The 21,864-nt window shown below is 35.5% G+C and overlaps 1 protein-coding gene across 6 annotated transcripts in view; it reads left to right on the plus strand.

Moving 5' to 3' along the window:
* Nucleotides 1–21,864, plus strand: part of LOC114249098 (Ankyrin-repeat, SH3-domain, and Proline-rich-region containing Protein) — a 141,469-nt gene that overhangs the window by 39,192 nt on the left and 80,413 nt on the right. For 3 of the 6 annotated variants that reach the window (XM_089734623.1, XM_089734628.1, XM_089734626.1), the window contains exon 1: nt 10,367–10,522. The exons of 1 other annotated variant lie outside the window; for it this stretch is intronic. The gene's annotated coding sequence lies outside the window, so the exon portion shown is untranslated. Of the gene's footprint in view, nt 1–10,357; nt 10,571–21,864 lie in introns of those variants that run through there. 2 more of the 6 variants (XM_089734624.1, XM_089734625.1) reach the window with 2 other exon arrangements.

Genomic DNA, 21,864 nt, shown 5'->3' on the forward strand with positions numbered 1-21,864 from the left:
TAAGAAGACGTCGTGCAAGCTGCTCTGCACGCGTTTTACGCATGAGCATCCGGGTGATGGAAGGCCGGCTATCCTCAACCCACGCTGGTTCTGACCCAGCGGGGTATTCCGTAGGATAGACCATTCTAACCGGCGCCATCTAGGCGGGCTTCGGATAGCCTGCCGACCGAGAGGGCTGGTGGTCGTGGCGCCGACGACCACCAGTCCGGCGTCCCGAGGGGGAGGGTGATGGGAGAGATGTGCTCCGCACTAAACGCTTCACTTTCCCCCCTTTGCCTTTTCATGAGTTTTGTCTCATGCGAGGTTTGGACGTTGGTTGTTGAGAGACAGGAGGTTTTAGTCGGTTCGACTCCGACATACCCCGCCCTCCATCCCCAGGGAAGGGCGGAAGTCCGGCGATTTCCTCCTGACAAAAAAAAAAAAAAAAGTCGTGGCGTATATGGCGAATAATGAGTTACCTTGGAAATTTCCGCTTAGTATTTAGGAAGTTTGTAATTTTTTTTTTTTTTTTTCTATATCAATCAAATTATGCACCTATGATATCGATGCATCTGTGCCAGTGCAGTAACAAGTTTTCAATGTCCTTCTTGAAGAAATCAGGTGTGCTGGAGTCAATAAAACCTTCAAAGGCATTTTGTACGACTTCTCGGGTATTAAAATTGTTCCTTGTTATGAAATTATTAACACTAGCTCTAGCAAGAATAACAGCTTCGCTTAATCTACCACTGGATCGGAATCGTGACCCATTGAGAAGATAAAAAAAGAAACTTAGTGGGCTGTGTCTGTGGGTTAAGTTGCACGTCGAACTCGACGAGTTCGTTGAGAACGGTAACCGGTGCTTGGAGTGCCGAAAAGCATCCAGAGTGGATCGGGAGGATCCGAAATGACGTGGCTTTCAAACCAATAAGGAATCGTGCGTTCGGTTGTAGTGTTCACTCCATACATGTCACTAATATTGTGATCCGTTTGTGCGAGATTGATGTCGCGACGGAGTTTACTCGTATTTTTATCGTGTTCATATTGATAGAAAAAATAGAAATGTAGTATGATCAATAAACTAATGATTGAATACCATATTTCCATAGAAACTGATACTAACGAAATTGACTCTGTCTGTTACGTTTTCACGCCAAAACTACTGAAACCATTTTATCGGAATTTAGTATCGAAATAGTTTAAACCATCAAAAATAAATCAGGTTCCCTTTTATCCCACTGCTGAGTATGAGTCGGTACGGTACGGACCCTTCCTTCATAAAGTGAAAGAAAGTGACATATAAAAAACACACACACAAAATAAATTTTATGATCATTATTGTCTTTTTCTTGTTCAGGCTGCAGTACAAAAATATTATGAAGGTAAGTTTAAACAGAAAAATAATCATGTTAAAATAGGTTAAAATAATCCCTCTCTTTTCTGATTTCTTTCATACAATGTACTCAAGTTGAATGAAAAAGGAAATGGATAGAGGCTTAAGAACAGACGAGGAAGCATAAATTAGGCACCCAAGGCGTGAAATTCCACGGCTCGCCGACAATGCATATAGAAGTGTACGACGGTATTAAAATTCCATCAAAATGCTACTCCTAAGAAGCATAACGTTTTGTGAACGCATTAAAATCACTGCCGTGTGTCACATTCATAAATAACAAAATAATTCTAACAAAAACTAGATACGGGTATTAAGTATTAATATGAAGGAAACTTTAGAGAAGTTTACTTGAGAGACTTGTATCGGAAAGCATTTTTTGTTTTTCGTTTATTTATTATGCTCATGTTGAAAATGGAATATATCGTCGCTTACTGCGCAAGCCAAAAAACCATCTCTGAATGGTAGAGACAAAATGCTAAATACATTTTAAGGATTTTATCAGATACGTCCACAATTTTTTTTTTTTTTTATTGCCCTTGTATGCAGACGAGCATACGGCCCACCTGATGGTGAGTGGTTACCGTCGCCCATGGACTTCAGCAATGCCAGGGGCAGAGCCAAGCCGCTGCCTACCGTACAAATAGGTAATATACAGTATATCTATTTAACGTAGCACGAAATAAATCTGACAAAATCGTTGAAAGAAATCGAAGTGTTTGTTTCACCTAAAAAAATAAGCAAATTTGATTTGCCCGGTATTATTATCTGAACAACGATGTGTACTTAGACGATGATATAGAAAACAGTGCTTAAATAAAGACGACCGTAAACTAAAATGAAATTCGAACATATTGAGAAGGACCGCCGAATCGAATCCTTTTAGTAGCATAAAGTATGCATTATCGTAACTTAAGTGGCCACAGAATTCCAGAAACGTCTTTCTAAATAAACTTTCTGATAAGGGATTTGTGTCAAGGACCTCTTAGTGCGGCATTCCAAATAAGATGGACGTTTAAGAGTTTTTGTTAACATACCTGAGGTATCTTTAGTTGTAATAGTTGAGTAACATTCCCCTACATGTTTGTTGGTTAACGGTAAGTTTCGGTAAACGGTAAATATTTTTTAACAGGTGTAATTAAACTACATTTATTTCAAAATAGTAATATTATGCGTCAACGCCTTAATTTTTTTTTTGACAATGCTTTCGTTCTTAATTTGAAACTCAGCTTTTTTTTAGTTGTGATAAAACGCTCCGTTTAACTTTAAACTGCCAGAAAGAGGATCGTTCAAATTGATTTTCACTAATTTCAATGTAGTTCACGATCTCGGTATTCGTAAAAATAGCTTCGAAGAAATATGTATTAAGGTCACAAAAAAAAAGCGAGGACGTGGATGGAGTAAGCGCTTGCGGGTGGGTGGGTCATCGCTCGTTCGTGGGTGTGTCTTCTAATTTGTCTAGTCAATGTATTCTGCAAACTAATCTCCATAAATTACACGTTTCCGTTCTTAGGACAATTTAGAACAGCTTCGTAAAATAAATGCTGATTAGTCGCAGAGCAAATGATTACAATATTACATACAATATTACCAATTATAATAATATCAGCCGAATAGTTTGACAGTTTTTGAAAATATTTACAGAAAATGTCATTGATCAATCAACGTCGTAGCTAGTCAGCATAATATATTCATAGTAGGCATATTATAAGCCTATCAGCGTGGGTACCTGCCACCATTGGTACATTCGTCTTTACACTGTCTTTTTTGCCACGAAGCAGTCATGTGATCAGGCGAAAAGAGTTCATAATATAATCTTAGCCTATATCTGTTCACTTCTGAACATAGGTTTCTCCAATCGATCTTCAGTGCGGCCGGTCCTTTGCCACCTGTATCCTTTTTTTTTTTTTTTTATTGCTTAGATGTGTGGACGAGCTCACAGCCCACCTGGTGTTAAGTGGTTACTGGAGCCCATAGACATCTACAGCGTAAATGCGCCACACACCTTGAGATATAAGTTGTAAGGTTTCAATATAGTTACAACGGCTGCTCCACCCTTTAAACCGAAACGCATTCGCAACGCCTGCTTCACGGCAGAAATAGGCGGGGCGGTGGTACCTACCGGCGCGGACTCTCAAGAGGTCCTACCACCAGTAATCTATTTGGTAGGTGGCCGTCCCACACTGCGCTTACCAATACGTCGTTCCCACTCAAGAATCTTTCCGCCTCATCGGCCGTCCGATCTTTGCGCTATGTAGCCTGCCCGTTGCCATTTCAGCTTGCTAATCCTACGGGTTATGTCAGCAACTTTGGTTCTTCCACTTTTTTATAGGGTTAGATAGACGTTATGCAATAAAAGAGACACGAATTGCAGTAATCACTTAACACCAACGAGTCGTGAGCTAGAATGCCTATTATTTTAAATTTTTAAATTCGTTTTGCAATTATTTCTTAAATAGAGGTCCCCGCTGTTTCATCTGCATCGACTTGTAATTCTAGAAAAAAAAAGCGTTGCATTTTCTCTGAGTAAAGAGCGCTTCAGGCCATAAACTTATTAGTCACATTATAGACCCCTTGGTAATGAAAATCTTGTACCAATAAACAAATTTCAGTAGATATACCCGGCGTTGCACGGTTAATATCACCGTCATGAAAAGTATCCTATATGTTAAATCAGAATATAAACGATTTGTGCGCGAAATTCCATCTAAATTTAGACACATTAGCGTGATTCAGCAACAAATGTCCAAACAGACAAAATTTCTCATTCATAATATTAGTATAGCTTTTGGGCTAGAAGTTAAAATAATTCTTATAATCCTTGCACAAAAAATTTTGCGCGTTATATTCTATCAAAATTTGAAGCCTATACGCTTATCCTGCTTTACTTTATACATTATATCTCATCAATTACGTTGCAGAAACGTTAAGATACGGTAAATCACGTGTGATATCCCGATGTTTGCAGCTCATTAGAGGATGTAGGCGCTCGATCTTTGCATTTTCACGACATTGCTTCCGTACGTCGTTTTTCCTAAGAAATCTTTTGATTTTGATGGATTTTGTCTTCTTCTTAAGCAGATTATCCTACTAGGTAGGATCTGCATAGCAAGTATCCATATTGCAGTTTGATCTAGTTTTTAATTTTACAATTGGCCATGTCATTGTCAATGTCAACTTTTTCTGAGTATGTGGGTAGGCCGATATTTTACGATGGTATTCTACCAGGAAGAGACTATGCTTTCCATGCGATTGCACAATTTTGTTATCTTAAAAGTTTTAAAAGAATTGATGAATAGTTCAAGAGGAGTAAAAAATAGAACACGTTTTTTTCAAATTACTTAGTGACGAGCTCTTGGGCCACCTGGTACTAATTGTTTACCGGATTCGAACACGTCGTTAGAAATTTTTAAATTATAGTTTCAAAGTTTTGATTTAAAAAACCGCAGTAATAGAACAAACTTAAATAATATTCATACTAAATGTACAGAACGATATTTCAAATTACAACTAGACGGTTTTGTTTCAATTTCATTTTATTATTTAAGTACTTGTACCGCTTCTGAAGTTCCCAACAACTTTAAGACGGCTCCAAAAGTTAAATCAATCAACTCATTCTTCCTTCGATTAATTTGTACGTAAACAGTTTTGTTAACGTGATTTGGCTTAGATTAAATTCTTGTTCATTATTTATCATGGCCTGTGTGACCTTTCAAAAGTTTTGAATAGTGGAAAAACTGTTTGAATAGATATCAATCTCTAAAACGAAATATACAATTTTTGATTCTACTTATTTCTGCCGTGAAGCAGTAATTCGGTTTAAAGGGTGGGAGGCAGCCGTTGTACTGCAAAAACGGAGATTTATAACTCATGTCTCAATGTGGATAGTGGTATTTATGTGGTAGATGTCTATGGACTTCGGTGGCCACATAGATAACTTAAAAATCATCTTTTTTGTGTGTAGCTCTGAATATAAAAGTATATCATTTATTATTACTGAATATTTAAAAATATTGTTTACCTTAAGATCTGTAAATACACTATACTATTCTGTACATTTATTATTATAACTAGTCAGGTCATAAGTATTGTCACACAGTAAAAACTTTTCTTTTAGAATGCTGGCCACAAAAAAGTTTATTGAATTCGAATTTCGAATTGTTCATGAAAATAAAAATGTATACTTTTAGAATTTTACTCATTTTTAAATATGGAGTGGACGCTTAAAGAAGACCGTGTTGCAGTTATTGCGTTGCATCGTTGCGGTTACGCGCCAATTCAAATTTTTAACATACTGAAAAATTTGAATATAACCAAAAGATTCGTTTATCGTACCATCAAACGATACAATGAAGACTCTAGTGTAGATGACAGGTCAAGAAGTGATCGCCCTAGGTCTGTTAGGACTCCAGCAGTGATAAAAGCTGTGAAGGCGCGAATTCAAAGAAATCCCAAACGTAAGCAGAAACTGTTGGCCCTTCAGATGGGGTTAAGCAGAACCACGGTGAAAAGGGTGTTAAATGAAGACTTAGGGTTTCGGGCATATCGAAGAAAAACAGGACATCGTTTGAATGCTCGTCTAATGGACCTGAGACTGAAGAGATGCCGCGCTTTGTTGAAGCGGTACGCGGGAAAAAATATCGGGAAATTCTTTTTTCGGATGAAAAAAATTTTACCGTAGAAGAGAGCTACAACAAACAAAATGATAAGGTGTACGCACACAGTAGTGAAGAAGCGAGCAACCGTATTCCGCGTGTCCAACGAGGTCATTTTCCATCTTCGCTCATGGTATGGTTGGGAGTTTCTTATTGGGGCTTAACAGAGGTACATTTTTGTGAGAAAGGTGTAAAAACGAATGCAGTTGTGTATCAAAATACAGTCCTGACGAACCTTGTGGAACCTGTTTCTCATACCATGTTCAATAACAGGCACTGGGTATTCCAACAAGATTCGGCGCCAGCTCATAGGGCGAAGAGCACACAAGACTGGCTGGCGGCGCGTGAAATCGACTTCATCCGGCACGAAGACTGGCCTTCCTCCAGTCCAGATTTGAATCCGTTAGATTACAAGATATGGCAACACTTGGAGGAAAAGGCGTGCTCAAAGCCTCATCCCAATTTGGAGTCACTCAAGACATCCTTGATTAAGGCAGCCGCCGATATTGACATGGACCTCGTTCGTGCTGCGATAGACGACTGGCCGCGCAGATTGAAGGCCTGTATTCAAAATCACGGAGGTCATTTTGAATAAACTTTAGTGTCATAAGAATCTATGTTTTGTTAAGTTCATTTTGGTATATGAATAGTTACATAATGAATAAACTTGTTTCAATTATTTTACATTAAACATGTGACAGAATTTATGACCTGACTAGGTATAAAGTAGTTGATCTACAAAAAAGGTGTTTCATAAATTTAGAAACTGAAGCAATAATAGTCGTTATCAGTGAAAGTTTCTTTTATGTTCGCATAAATGGAAAACATTTCTTTATTTTCCGAAATGTTATTTAATTACCAACGACAAAAGAGTTAACGCTAATTAAATATCTTCTGATATGTCGTCTGTTAGATTTATTCTGTTGTACTGAACGTACAATATATATACTAGACAGCTTAGGTGAGCTCAAGCAACATTCTTGGCAGCTTGCCACTCTGGATACACGAGTCTACATGAACAACATAACTTGTCAAGTTCGCTAAGTGTGGATATATTTGATATCTATGTTTTGAGAGTAATTTTCAATTATGTTTGTGTATTTTTCGTAATCGTGAACAAAGAAATTTTGGTTTCGAATAATTAATTCTTCAATAAAATGTTGGCGTATTGACAAAAAAGTCGTGATCAAATTTGTAAGCACTTTGACGGTTTTTATGTTTTTTTATTGCCCTTGTAGGCAGACGAGCGTACGGCCCACCTGATGGTGAGCGGTTCCCGTCGCCCATGGACTTCAGTAATGCCAGGGGCAGAGCCAAGCCGCTGCCTACCGCTTAAGCCTCGTTTGAAGAAGGACATGTCATAGCGCTCGGGAAACACCGTGGAGGGGAGCTCATTCCATAACCGGATGGTACGTGGCAAAAAAGACCTCTGGAAACACACTGTCTGAGTCACGGACTGATGTTTTATTTGCCTAAAAATGAATAGCTTACTAAATACCGTATATTATTTAGTCTTAGTCTGGGTGTCCATTTTTCTTCCTCCAAAGAAGAAACCAACAATATCTTAGGTCTATTTTCATTTAGATAGTGTGTCTACAAAATTTTCCACTTCTTGTTTGGTTGTGACTACCATCTACAACTCAAGTATTTCACAGATTTGATCAGGATCAATTTGTTAATCAATAATGAATAATCATATCATAAATATTAATCAATAATTAATTAAATAAAATTCGATCAATTTGCTTACGTACACGTGCAATTTGCTTGCAAGTTCTACCTAAATATTTAATGAACAGTAAAATCAAGAAATTAAATCTATGGTCTGGTTTTTTAGTAGTTTGTATTTCCATCATGGATCTGAATGTACGACCCTTTATGCTTTTCAAAAAAGCTAGCAAGCTCTATCTATGTCAATGAAAACAAACCCTTTAGAAGTCTTGTCATTTCCTTGTAAACTGTATTGGTGGTAGGCCGTATTGTGAGTCCGCACGAGTAGGTATCACCAACCTGCCTATTTCTGCAGTGAAGCAGTAATGCATTTCGGTTCGAAGGGCGGAGCGACCTTTGTACGGTTAAAAGTGAGAACTTAGAACTCATGTCTCAAAGTGGGTGGCGGTATTTATGCTGTAGATGTCTATGGGCTCCGGTAACCACCTAACACCAGATGGGCCACCCGTCCACCCATCTAAGCAATAAAAAAAAATGTTTCAAGCAATAGTTTGCAAAACTGTTCATCACGACGGAACATGAGCATTAATATTGAGTGATAAATAGTTTTCACAAAGGGCCCTCGAATTATATAGCTTTAAAACTTCTAGATTCATTAAATACCATTTCAGGATGGTTTTATAATACTGAGTCATTCATTACTGCTTACTATAATAATTTTAAGATAGTAGCATTTATATCAAGTTGAATGGTCTAGAAATTTATTACAAACCATATGCTAAATTTGTTTGCTGACACTAAATATTAGACACACAATTTAGTAAATACCTTCAATCCTTATTAGGTCATTAAATGTGCTGGGTTCTCAAAGAGACATTAACAATCATTACTGTTTACTACAATAATTTTAACTAGATGATAACGCCATCTTGTTGTGTCTTTAAAGCGGTTAGTTGCCCTCAATTAAGAAAAATAGTATTATTATTCACCAATAGATGTCGGGAAGAGTTGATTATTGAAAACACGATTAAAACAACATTTTCTGAAAATAAATCGTAGCTAGATCGATTTATCACCCCCGAAATCCCCTGTATACTAAATTTTATGAAAATCGTTGGAGCCGTTTCCGAGGTTCAGATTACATACATATAATTAGATTAATATACAAGAATTGCTCGTTTAAAGGTATAAGATAAGATAAGATATAGTAGCATTTATATCAAGTTAAATGGTCTAGAAATTTGATTACAAACCTTATGCTAAATTTGTTTGCTGACACTAAATATTAGACACACAATTTAGTAAATACCTTAAATCCTTATTAGGTAATTAATTGTGCTGAATTCTCAGAGCGGTAACGTAGCAAATTTTATAATTTATTCAGATGTTGTAATAACAATGAAGTTATTGTACACTTCGTTAGCATAATCTGTACACACGGTGCTTCGTTTAAAACTTGCGGGGCTCGGTAAAGGTCAAATTTACGACAGGTGCAAATATACAGATACCGCAAATACCTCAATGATAAAGGCTTTCTCCTTTGCGCATAACGTGTCTTCAAGGCGACCGAGAGACTTCATAATAACATACTTTATGCATCGATAAAGGCCTTATCTGGGAGCACCCTTATTTCAATAGCATTCTTGAGCTTGGAAATACAAAGTATTTTGTCATTCATGAAAATTTCAACCTTTTCTTTTACGAGCTAAGGTTGCGATTTCGGTTATTCCTTCACCGCGAAGTGTCTGATTTACGACCAGATGTGGGTTCTTTGCCGTGTCGTCCGTTCAGAGTTGCACAAAATGGAACAGCCTTTACAGTCTACGTTGAAGGTAACCAGTAACCGATCTATTGATTTCGTTTGTAGTTTATCTACTTCATTCACCCATCTGTTCTCCTGATTACACGTAAGAAGATCAAACATTCAGAAAACATATGCTTCGGACACAATCGGACATTAAATCATAACCATTCGTGTTGTGAATAAAAGTCCAAACAAACAAATTTCAACTTTTCAACGGCTGGTATTATTCAAAGAATAGTCTAAACATCCTTTGCCCGCATCAAATGCATTCAGTGTACAGTCATTAGTTGAACAAATTGCACAGTTTCATCCGAATATCAGTTGAGCCAGATGAGCACTATTAAGGTAATTAATTTACATAGAGATAAACATTTTCAAAATATTGAAGAATTAATATTATTTCTAAGCACATGATCTGTTTTTAAACTTTTAATGAATGTGCAGACTGCAGCGCATGTCAAAGTTTTAACCTCTTTTGTACAGTAAATATTTGACTCAGCGAATTCCGACCCGACTGTCACTCAGATCCGACGCCAGAATTTAAACTTATAAATTTCCATACGCTCTGTCTAAATAATTCCAGGAATAGAAAAAAATATGAAATGAACTAATCTTGTTGACACACTGTGCTCACTACCTAGGTTTTTTTAAAATAGCCGTATTTTTGACATTAATTAATACAGCAGGTACCGCATTCCTATTCGTTCGGAATTGTTGTTTAACAAAAGCTAAAAGTACTTCGCAGAGTAATTATATAGCGTGCAACACTTGGCATTCTTTCTCGAGAGAATTTTTTTATGTGTGCATTTTTGGAATGAGGTGTCGAGGGGTTTCGCCGGGGGGTGGTCGGTTTCATTCTGTAGTCGGTCGCCGACGTGACAGCCAGTTCAGTAGCTCGAAGCCTACGCTAGGGGGTGGGTGCGTGCTCATCCGGTATGCCGCATTACGGCCCCTCACGATACATCCGCGTTACATTTTAGTGAAGTTTTATTTTCCTAGGACATTTTTTGTTTCGGATTTTACGTGAGTTTGTAATGACTGGAAATCTTAATTTTGCTCCAAATATACCCTGTAATTTCTTCGTTACATTATAAGTTTGTTACATTGACTTTAAGAGCAAAAGTTTACAGTGGTCGTTTTCGTGTTATTTGGTTCATAATTTTTTTAAAGCTCCCTTAAAATTTGTAGAGACGCTGTCATAAAATGTTTTAAATTGAATTTCGAATGCTTACAGCTATAAAACAACTTCGTTTCTGGCCAAAAAATACGACAGATTTAATTTGATACTAAAATTTTTACTCATACTCAAATTTTGTATTCACTCTGGAATTGGTATTCCCAAAGTAACTCCCAGAGAGCTCATTCATATTGTGACCACATGTTAACACTTGACAAATGAATTGATGGTGGTATAGACCAACCATTGGAGGTTTTTTTGTGATAGAACAGGGGTCCTTTTTAAAAATACTATTAAAAAAATGTGTCTATATTAATGAAATTTTACCTAATTGCTTGCTGCATGTATCTGCGTAAATTTATCTGCAAAAGTTTTTTGTTAAATATACATATATATTATGTACTACACTATATCAATTTATAATAAGGATAAATCACACATCTACACTATATCAATTTATAATTCCAAGTCTTAGTTTAGTAGCATAACGGCTGCCTCACCCTTCAAACCGAAACGCTTTTTTCGCGGCAGAAATAGGTAAGATGGTGGTACCTACCCGCGCGGACTCACAAGAGGTCCTACCACCAGTAATTATGCAAATTATAATTTTGCGGGTTTCACTTTTATTACACGATGTTATTCCTTCACCGTGGAAGTCAATCGTGAGCATTTGTTGAGTACGTATTTCATTAGAAAAATTGGTACCCGCCTGGGATTCGAACACAGGTGCATCGCTCAACACGAATGCACCGGATGTCTTATCTCTTAGGCCACGACGACTTCAAAATCAAAAAAATAAATCAAAGTTAAATTATCTAAGTATGTGTAACTATATTGACTTCATTTCCTGTTGATATACTACGACGTGTGATTGTTAATATTTTCGAACAATACGAGGGAAAAATAATTTAATTAGATTATTATATTCGTGGCCTTAACGGCATCACATGTGCCCCTCATTCATATGGTTGCAGTTTTGAGACCGGACACGCGCTATTAGTTATGTAAACAACGTAAAATTTCCTCACGAATGCTCACGGCTAGCCATCTATAAACAATGTATGTATGTACATTGCTATTGAAATAAACCACAGTTGCATCGTTTGCTTCGCTCGCTCCTTTGTCCACGTATCTATATATTAATACGTGAAGCAAAAACTTTGTATCCCTTTTTTCGAAAATGCGCGGACGGAGGATTATGAAATTTTCCACACTTATAGAGAATACAGAGAAGAAGTGCACAATGTTAATATTTTTTTAAAATAATGCATAAAAGATACATTAAATCAATAAAGAAAACATTACACACACTACCATGTATTTGACGCACACACGCATGCATACTATTTATTTATTGTCAAAATTTTGTTTATTATTAATTATATTAATTATAGTCGAATTTCGACTACCGGGCGAGCACTAGTACTCATAAAACTTCGAGATCGTCTCTGCTTCTTAATCGGTCTCTTCATTACTGAAGGTCGTGTCTTTACTTGAAGTTTTGATCACTCGATATACTATGCTTCTCCACGTCTTCTTCTCGGCGGTCTTCTCCTTAGAACAATTTCTAGTTAATTAATAAGAAAATCAGCAGTGTCTTGGCGGTGTCCCGCACGTCCTATCGAATCTATCTGATACGCCTTCGGTGCTATTCCAAGCACCGGTCACCGTTCTCATCCAACTCTTCAATGAGCTGCAATAATGCCCATAGAACCTACTGACTTTCACGCTGTATCTTCTCAGTTGACTCCCGTAGTCCCGTGAGTTGAGTGACCTACCGATCAGTGCGTTGTTAGAATTGGCCCGTAGGATATCAACGATTAGCTAGGCAAAAGAAGGCTGTGTTCCTGATATTGCTGAAGTCAATAATCGAAGATAACAAACGAATTAAGCTCATATCTGTCTTTGAGAGCCGAAAAAATGTTTCCCTTTAATAAATAAAAATTTATAATAAAACCTATTTATAGATTTTTATTAATTAATATACAAGTCATATACAAGTTACATCAGTAATGGAAATTTAGCGTCAAACAGCTTATTTCTACTATGAGAAATAAACAAAAAACACCTTGATGCGATATAGAATAAATTAAGTAAATTATAATTGCTACAAATCTACACATTTGCATATGTAGTATATCGTGCACGGTTCTTAACAATAAATTCCAATCAAGCTCAATTCTAATTTAAATTTCCCTCAGATCTTCCACGTAAGTCTATTTGCTTCAAGTTCGTTGAATTTTGTAGCAACTTCCATATTGTAATGTATGTAACCATCTGAGACCTGATTTCAGATTTTACGTAACTCATTTTGAAGTTATTGTATTCTATTCGAAGTTTTATAACAAATTAATAATAATTATTACATGTTTGAGAATAATTAAAACGTGGCTTGTTCGAATTGAATATAAGTTTCACCTATTTTATGTAGCTTAATTAAAGATTTTAGTGATTATATCTTTAAATTGTATTGGTGTGTTTAATTGCATCGATTATTATAGATGGGAATTAACTGAATACGTGTTACTTCATTTTGCGATATAACAACTAAAAAGCCCACCTAAATGATGTTACAGTGGGTAGTGAGGATAAATACTTGCAAGTTAATTGGTATTATAAATTTTATAAATGAACAATAGGAAAGGTCGTTTAGCGTGAATATCGGTGTAGGTGTCGGCACGAGTTGAAATTCTGAGATAGCACACCTGGGTCTCTTGAGGTCAAGCTTTGTTGTTCGGTATTACAGCACTTTGGAAATTAGTCTGCCATTATCATATTTCATTAATATATTTTGGATTCATCTTAAATACATAATTATAAAGATAAATACATATGTACGTATGTATCTCTATAGTAAAAATATTAAACATATTTCTCTGTTTGGTGTCTAAATATGAACATGAATGTATTCGGAATTTTTGTCACAAAAATGTTATGCCATCTTGTTTCAATCCAATTGTAGCGTAAATTTTATTTGAATATGAGCCTTTTATAGTAAAATATTTCGGTGCGGTTAAATATTTAGCAAAATAATATTTAGTCAATAAGTTAGTGCTTAGTAAAAAAGTTTATGAAAATATTTGTCGAATAAACACTATTTCAAATATAATTCAGTAGCACCTTATATTCTAATTAGCACGTAGCTTATTAATATTCATAATGTTTCACAATCAGTAGTGATTGCAATTTATTGTGTTGGCCATTATTGCACTAGATAACATCTATGTTAACGATATACGATACAATCAATGGATATACTCGTATATGTTTAACTTTTCTCATTACTATTAATGGCAAGTATACTTAAAAAAACATTAGGGACGATATTTTAAATGTATATAAATAGATAAACAATTCAAACAAAGAATAAAGATGAAAAATACGAGAAAAAGAGTGCGATTTCGCGCGATTTGGCTTTTAAATAGGCAGTGTTATTCGCATTGGTTTGTTATGTTTTCAAATATATTGAGTTACGAAGTCGTCTGAGACTTAAACAAAGGCTACCCAAGACTATCTCTGTACATGAAGTGGCAAGAAAGGGCCATAATATTTGCTTACGTGACGATTAGTGCAAGTCGAGTCATACCGAAAATCGCGTTGAGAAATTTTGTTCCAATAAAATATTACTAAATAAACTAATTTTATTGGTGTTCATAAAAAGAAGACTGAACTTATCATTACTTTTACCTTTCACGTAGGTAATAAAAATACATGATGTAATTTTAAATTATTAATTCATAAAAAAAATATTATAAGTACGACGTTTGTATTCGACTAATTTAAAATAAATGGAGCAGTCCTTTTTTAATGCTGAGGAATTCGCTTACGGATACCCGATCGAGGGGAGTTGCATCAATCAGTTTAACAGCTTCTAGTGGTCTAGTTTCCCTACCTAAAATGCCAGAGATTCGCCGTTCAATTTCCAGCCAGAGTCCACACCTATTCGATAGAATTTTTGTATGTCGTATACTTGTTCATGTTACATATGCATATTTCCGGCACCCATAACACAGGAGAAAATCCTAGCCTGCCGCCCTTAAATATGGAATGATTATCGTAAAAAACAATTTATACAATAGGAACCAACTACTCGTTAAGTTGGTTGCTAATTTTTTGTAGCGAAAACTGTTATTTTGTAAGCAACTACACTTTTCAATAGTGAGTACTAAAGAACAAACCTAAACGATACATCTAGCTTCTTTTATTCGTTTGAAATATAATAATGTTTATATAACAATAAAAATAAAAGACCAGCTACGAAACGCTAAGTTGGTAATCCGATAATGGATATATACACATGACAATGTATGTACACGGCAGGCGAGTATGAAATTTTTTGAATTCTAATTCTGCTTTAGCCGAGATTACCATCCAAACTGAAATTGGGTAGCTGTGTAAATGCTGTTATGATGTTGTAAGTTTTAATTATCTACGTCTGCCAGATTTATTATCCGAACTTTAGTTACATGGTTAATAACAATAATATGTAATAAAAACCATTGAAGTGTACCTTTTTTTTAATATCCTTTATCCCAAACTCATTAAATAAATTCCTTTATTTTCTGTTTTTTTGTCATTTCAATCATCCATCAAAACCACGAGACTGGTTATATGAAACTTGTTAAAATAATTAAAAAATCCTTTACCTAAATTACGACGCTGGAAATGAGAATCAGAAGTGCACCAATGAAGCCACTTTTTTTTCTTATAAACAATCAGCTAATACAAGATGAGTTATAATTTCATTAGGACATTTTCCTCTGATTAAAACTGAATGCGATTAGATCTACATAACACAACTACTTCAAAATAATAAAACATTATTATAATAATAACTTTTATTCGAATATAGATTTAGTCTTCTTATTTCTTTGCCTTGTTAATAATAATAATAAGCCTTTTATTTTCAACTAAATACTTTAACAGTTATTAACAAGAATGATCACTTAACTAATTTTGTACACTTTGGTAGTTTTATGTAGAAACCCCGTATTGGGTAAAGGCCTCCTCCAAAGATGAGGCTTTGTTGATAATAGTAACTTAATTTTCGTGATTACACATGACGTAGTTAGTAATAAAATTCAATTAGAATATAAGTACCGTGATGCGATCAGATTCGTACCAATAAAGATCTAAATTACCGAAAGAGTTACTTGGAAATATAATATAGTTTCCCATGAACATCGTACAAAAACAGCAAAACTCTATAGAATTAAATATTTCCTCGACTATTTACTGTTAATGACTTTTAGAATAATTTAGTTATTGCGACCCACGTAATTAATAACAATTTTAAATATAATAACTCGCAAAGAAGCTCACACTAACTACATTTACATAATTTTGTGAGTTTTTATTATAAGCTCGTAGTAAGCCGGTTTGTGTTGTTATATGACTCAACGTTATTTCTATGACATCTATTTCATGTTCATTTCTCTTTTAAGGATAAATAATGATGCTAACTAATCAATCTTACTATAATTAATTTCTTAATATACGTAATATTATTAATATACACTATTACGTTATACATATTAGTATGTTGAACCTGAAGTAGTTAGCTTTAGATCGTTATAAGAAAGAAGATTTTTTTAATATGTATGATTAGAATGTGTCATAGATATGGATAAAAATCATGTGTCTCTTCAGATTATTGCCGTTGAAACAAGTCAAATAAAATATCGTTTTTTTTTTTGAGTAATTTGAAAAGATTGCAACTTAACAAGAGGTGATGTTTGGTCCGAGATGTGAGTTCAGTCCATTTTAATTTAAACGTGAAAGCTGTAGATTTATTGTTATCTATAATGTTGAGAAATTTCAAACACCAATATGTTTACAAAAGCATGATTGGACCCATTTAACTGGAACGCATTCGCGGTAGAAACAGACAGTTTGCCGAGGCTCGCCTACCATATAGTAGGATAAGATAGCTAAAACCACAATAATCTTTATTTTCAGCTTCAGGCTATTTAGCCTGAAGATGAAGATAAAGATTAGAATTAATTTTTGATAAAATATTGTTTTGGTATTTACCAAAATAATATTTTATCAAAAATTAATTCTCAACGTTGTAAATATGTGGCTTCATTATCACGCGTCGCTGCTTTATTAAATGTTTTAAACAAACACGTTGAGCAATTTGTAATGTAACGTAAATTAATCTTTACTAGAAATGATAATAGTGGTTTTGGGTGTAATTATAAAAAGGAATATTAAATTGCAATTTCGTTTGGTATTTTTTTTCTATACATTCGTGTGTAGTAGATCAGCCTTTCCTAAAGTGGGCGATAACGCCCCCTTGTGGGCGCTGCAGGCCTAAAGGGGGGCGGTAAGAGACCCAGAAAAAAATGGGTGCGTTGTGTAGAGGCTTTGGTGGCGATTTGTAATTCCATCTAGGAGGACTCTTAGACACCGACTGAGCTCTCGCTTTAGTGTTTTTAAGTAGGTGAAAAAATGGGGGCGCTACAAAATAAATTAATCTCAAAGTTGGCAGTAGATGAAATAAGTTTGGGAGCCCCTGGTGTAGATAGATCTTTAGTGGGAAATTCATCGAACAAATGATGACTTTTACTGCCGCTTAAAAAGTCATTTAGTTTTTTTTAATTTTATTACATTGAACTTTTACTTCTTCTTAATTAGCAAACATATTTCTTAAATACATAGTTATTATTATATGAAAAAAAAGTAGCTAATAAATACATCTGACCCAGTTATCATTCGTTCGTAATAGCATGAACTTCAGCTATTTTTATACATAGTTCTCCAATTCCTAAACACCGAATGGTAGGGCATGTTACAAGTACCCGGTATCGCCACCGACCTTTTTTGCCGTAAAACCATTGTACGATTTTAAACGTATGTATTTTTAAAGTAGGTACAAACTGCTGTGGACAAACACAGCACCGGTCGTTATGAAAAAGCTTGGGAAAGTCCGATGTCCAAAAGTATGTCCTCTCCTGCCTTTCGGCGGGCGATGATGTTGAAAAAAGTTCATGTACAGTACAGCGTAGTTTTATTTATTTCTTGATTCAATGAACACAAAACAGATTAAACTTAAACTTATTTAGATCAACTGCGGCGTCTTTAGCTTTTTAGCTTACCGTAGTGAGTAGTATGAAGATAACAAGGCTTGAATTTGCTTTTACACTGCTTCGCAGGCAAAAACAATACGCGCAAAAATAATGCTTACAAAACCATCTGCTATCTATGGTTGAAACTAGGGATAGGCCAGTTTTGTATCAAAATTTATTTTGTTTTAAATAATGTAATACATAAGCACGACGAATATAAAAAAATACATGTGTGCAATTCACACGTGGTAGAAGTGAAACCTTCCAAAATTAAAATACAATTATCCTAAACGTCTTAAGTATATGTAAAATTTTGTCATTAGTAAATAATTGTAAGGTAGCGCCCTCTGTGAATTGATATTTTAATTTCACGTATAATCCTAAATTAAAATTCACTACAAGAGCTTTCATACACACGTTAGTATTAAAAAATCTCACAGATGGCGCTGTATTAAATAGTATGTATATTTCTGTCTCATTTTTTTGTATTTGTGTCTCTTACCTGTCGTTTTTTCCGTTGCATCCGGTTTGAAATCACAACGATTCTAAAGAAGTTTTCACTTCAAAAATTGTGGGTTAGGCCACTTTTGTGCTGAGAGCCTCAATTATAAGTTACATTTCAATATTTGTACAATCGTAGTATCATCAGCAACGTCAACATTACAATTCAAATGAGACAATAACAAAGATTGCGAATATGACTTCCCTTTATGTCTTCTCTCTGACATTGCCCGTGAGCAGCAATAGAACCTATCTATCTATTGGATTTACATAAAGAGCCGAATGAGTCCGCCTTGAACTCGTATATTTGCCCTGACAATCATAGGTGAAGAGGTAGCACGAATTTGATTTCAATATTTTTATAATCTACATACATGATAGACCGATTTTACACTAATAAAATAAAACACTGGTGGTAGGACCTCTTGGGAGTCCGCACGGGTAGGTACCACCACCCCGCCTATTTCCGCCGTGAAGCAGTAATGCGTTTCGGTTTGAAGGGTGGGGCAGCCATTGCAACTATGCTGAGACCCTGGAACTTGTATCTCAAGGTGAGTGGCTCGTTTACGTTGTAGAGGTCTATGGGCTCCAGTAACCACTTAAAACCAGGTGGACTCTGAGCTCGTCCACCCATCTAAGCACTAAAAAAAAGCAAAATGCTTTTATGCTAGATGTTAAGTTGCATACAAATAGCGATGATTGAATGGATTTTCAATTATTGATTTATGTTTGAAAGTAAAATTTCGTATTCAATTTTTGTCACACAATTCAGAAAAAATGATATTATTTTAAAATCATATACGTTCTTTGGACAAACAAACCATAATACTAGTCACAACAGAATGAACAATGTTCACCTCCCAGACTATATTGGAGCAAAGTGACTTTGAGATACGAGAATCAACACCTCCATATGGAGATTGAATTCTCTTTACATTATATTTACATATATACCCAAAGATTTTTATTTACATGATCATTTGTATAGTAAAATGTAGTAAATATCCCTTATAGTAAACATCCCTTTAGAAGAAAATGTAAATATTATCGTGTAAAGTCTGCAACGTGTAATAGTGTAATATGGTAAATAGTTCTATTACGCAGATAAAACAATTTCTTTGGTTTAATATATGGAAACTTGTCCTCTCTCTCTCTCTCTTCGATCGGTCCCTCACTGCTGAGGATCGTGACTCCGTCCGATTTCGTCAACCAACTGTCTCCATCGATCCCGCCCTGCAGCCCGGTGGATTGCGTCGCTGATAGGTATCCCCAGTTCCTCCGCTATTTGGTCCGACCATCGTTTGGGACCTCTACCCCTAGGCCTTTTTCCCTCTATTTTACCGGTCACCACAAGGCGTTCCAAATTGCTGGTATCCCTACGTGCAACATGACCAAAATATCGCAATATTCTTTGTAGGCAACTTGTCCTAGTGAACGAATAAAAAGTCAGTAGATTATACATATTACAGATTTGTTTATCTTTTTATTGTTATAGTTAGGCAGTCGAGCATACAGTCCGTCTGGTGTTCATCCTTATTAAAACATGAAGTTGAAGTCTCAATTGCATTATGTAATGGCTATCCCACCTCAAACCTTTAAACCTGGTGGTTTTTTTTTACTGGTGGTAGGACCTCTTGTGAGTCTGCGCGGGTAGGTAGGCGCCGTTATAAAAATAAACATTTAAAGAATTCCAAGCAGCGTTCGTAAAAAAAACACACGAGCAATTCGAATACTAAACGTTAATTATGAGTTTCCTTTATTATGAAGTAAACAGAAGAGTTATTTAAAGGTAACAATGAAAATTACAAATTAAAAGCAATTAATTTTCACAGCATTCTTCTTTGACATTGTGAAGTCAGATTTTGTTACCCTGTCATATATGTCCTATCATCTATTCATAAGAAGACACGGATATTATTATTATTACCAGATTATGCCGTTTGAATTTCAATACTCGGTGAAGAAATAACATGGTATAATAAAACGGTAGGCAGCGGCTTGGCTCTGCCCTTGGCATTGCTGAAGTCCATGGGCGACGGTAACCACTCACCATCAGGTGGGCCGTATGCTCGTCTGCCTACAAAGGCAACAAAAAAAAAACATACCCGCAATATTATAATTTGCGTAATTACTGGTGGTAGGACCTATGGTGAGTCCGCACGGGTAGGTACTGGTACTGGAGCCCATAGACAACTACAACGTAAATGCGCCACCCACCTCGAGATATAAGTTCTAAGGTCTCAGTATAGTCACAACGGCTACCCTACCCTTCGAACCGAAACGCATTACTGCTTCACGGTGGAAATAAGCGGGGTGATGGTACCTGCCCGTGCGGACTCCCAAGAGGTCCTACCACCAGTGAGTATTTACCTTAGAATGTCTCCAAAAATTATTCACTCTCACGCGAAGCTTGATACGTCGTGTGTGCGCAGAGCGGTGTAAGTTACTGAGTCTCGACTATTATACTAAAACTTTACACAGCTGTATGAGCGGATCAAAAGGGGCCATTAATGTTCGCATCCAACAGGTAACCCGACATCCGCCCACGACCCAAACAGTTTCATTTCGCGATCCCATCAATGGCTTGAAATTGTTGCTTATCTACATAGATTGCGTAAGCTTGTTAATGCTTCCATTTAATAATTTTAATATGTAACAGTTTTCGTGGTTAGGTTTTGGAAGTGTGTTGCGTTTTTATAAGTGAGATTGAACGAGGTTTTTGTGAACAATCGAAATGCCTACTCAATTTTATTCTGTATTTTAAAGCGGAGTTAAATTTGGCTCGGAAAATAAAAATAAAACTACATTTTAGTACTAGGTAGGACCAATATACCTACAATAACTTAATTAATGCTGTAAGTTAACCATTCAATTAATATTTTATAAAATATTTCAAATGCATAAATTGTATTTAAGTACTACGTATTATTTCGAGGTAGCCTAAACATTTTGAAGAGATAATTATTTTACTTTACTTCGAAGTTTCCCCAATTACTACACGAAAAGAACTTGAAAAAGGGAAAATAGTGAAACAAATGAAAATCGTAACCTTTCATGATATTTACACGCGTATGTAACCACCTACGATAAATTTATTTATTGTACACTCGAACGAGTTTCCTTTCTTTCAGAAGTCGTAAATGTGAGGGGGTAAACTTGAGTAAACATTCTGCTGTTACATCTCAGATTTATTTTCTCGAACCAGCCAGCTATATAGTATAATGAAATAAATAATTATTTTTATTGATGTTACCTTGTATCGTGAAGACAAACTTGTGTTTCGGCGTTTTAAAAAGACCCCTTTTTTATTTATTTTTTTAAAATTATAATATTGAGTTTTACAAACATGCAAGGAAAAGGAATCAAAACATGTTTTGTCGTCATATCATAAATTTCGTCATTTTGCATACGCATATGAATTAGTGCAAGTCGAATCATACAGTAAAATTACACAAAATCGCGAATCATGTGTACATGCCTATTTATGCACACGAAGAGAAAATTACCGAAAATAACGTGCAGTAAACACTATATGGATGTATTTCATGATGAAAATGGACATATTCAAAACCAACACCCGCTTTTTTTTTTGGTCAGGAGGAAATCGCCGGACTTCC

Source organism: Bombyx mandarina, chromosome 18, assembly GCF_030267445.1.
Source record: "Bombyx mandarina strain Sakado chromosome 18, ASM3026744v2".
In the NCBI taxonomy this organism is placed as follows: Eukaryota; Metazoa; Arthropoda; class Insecta; order Lepidoptera; family Bombycidae; genus Bombyx; species Bombyx mandarina.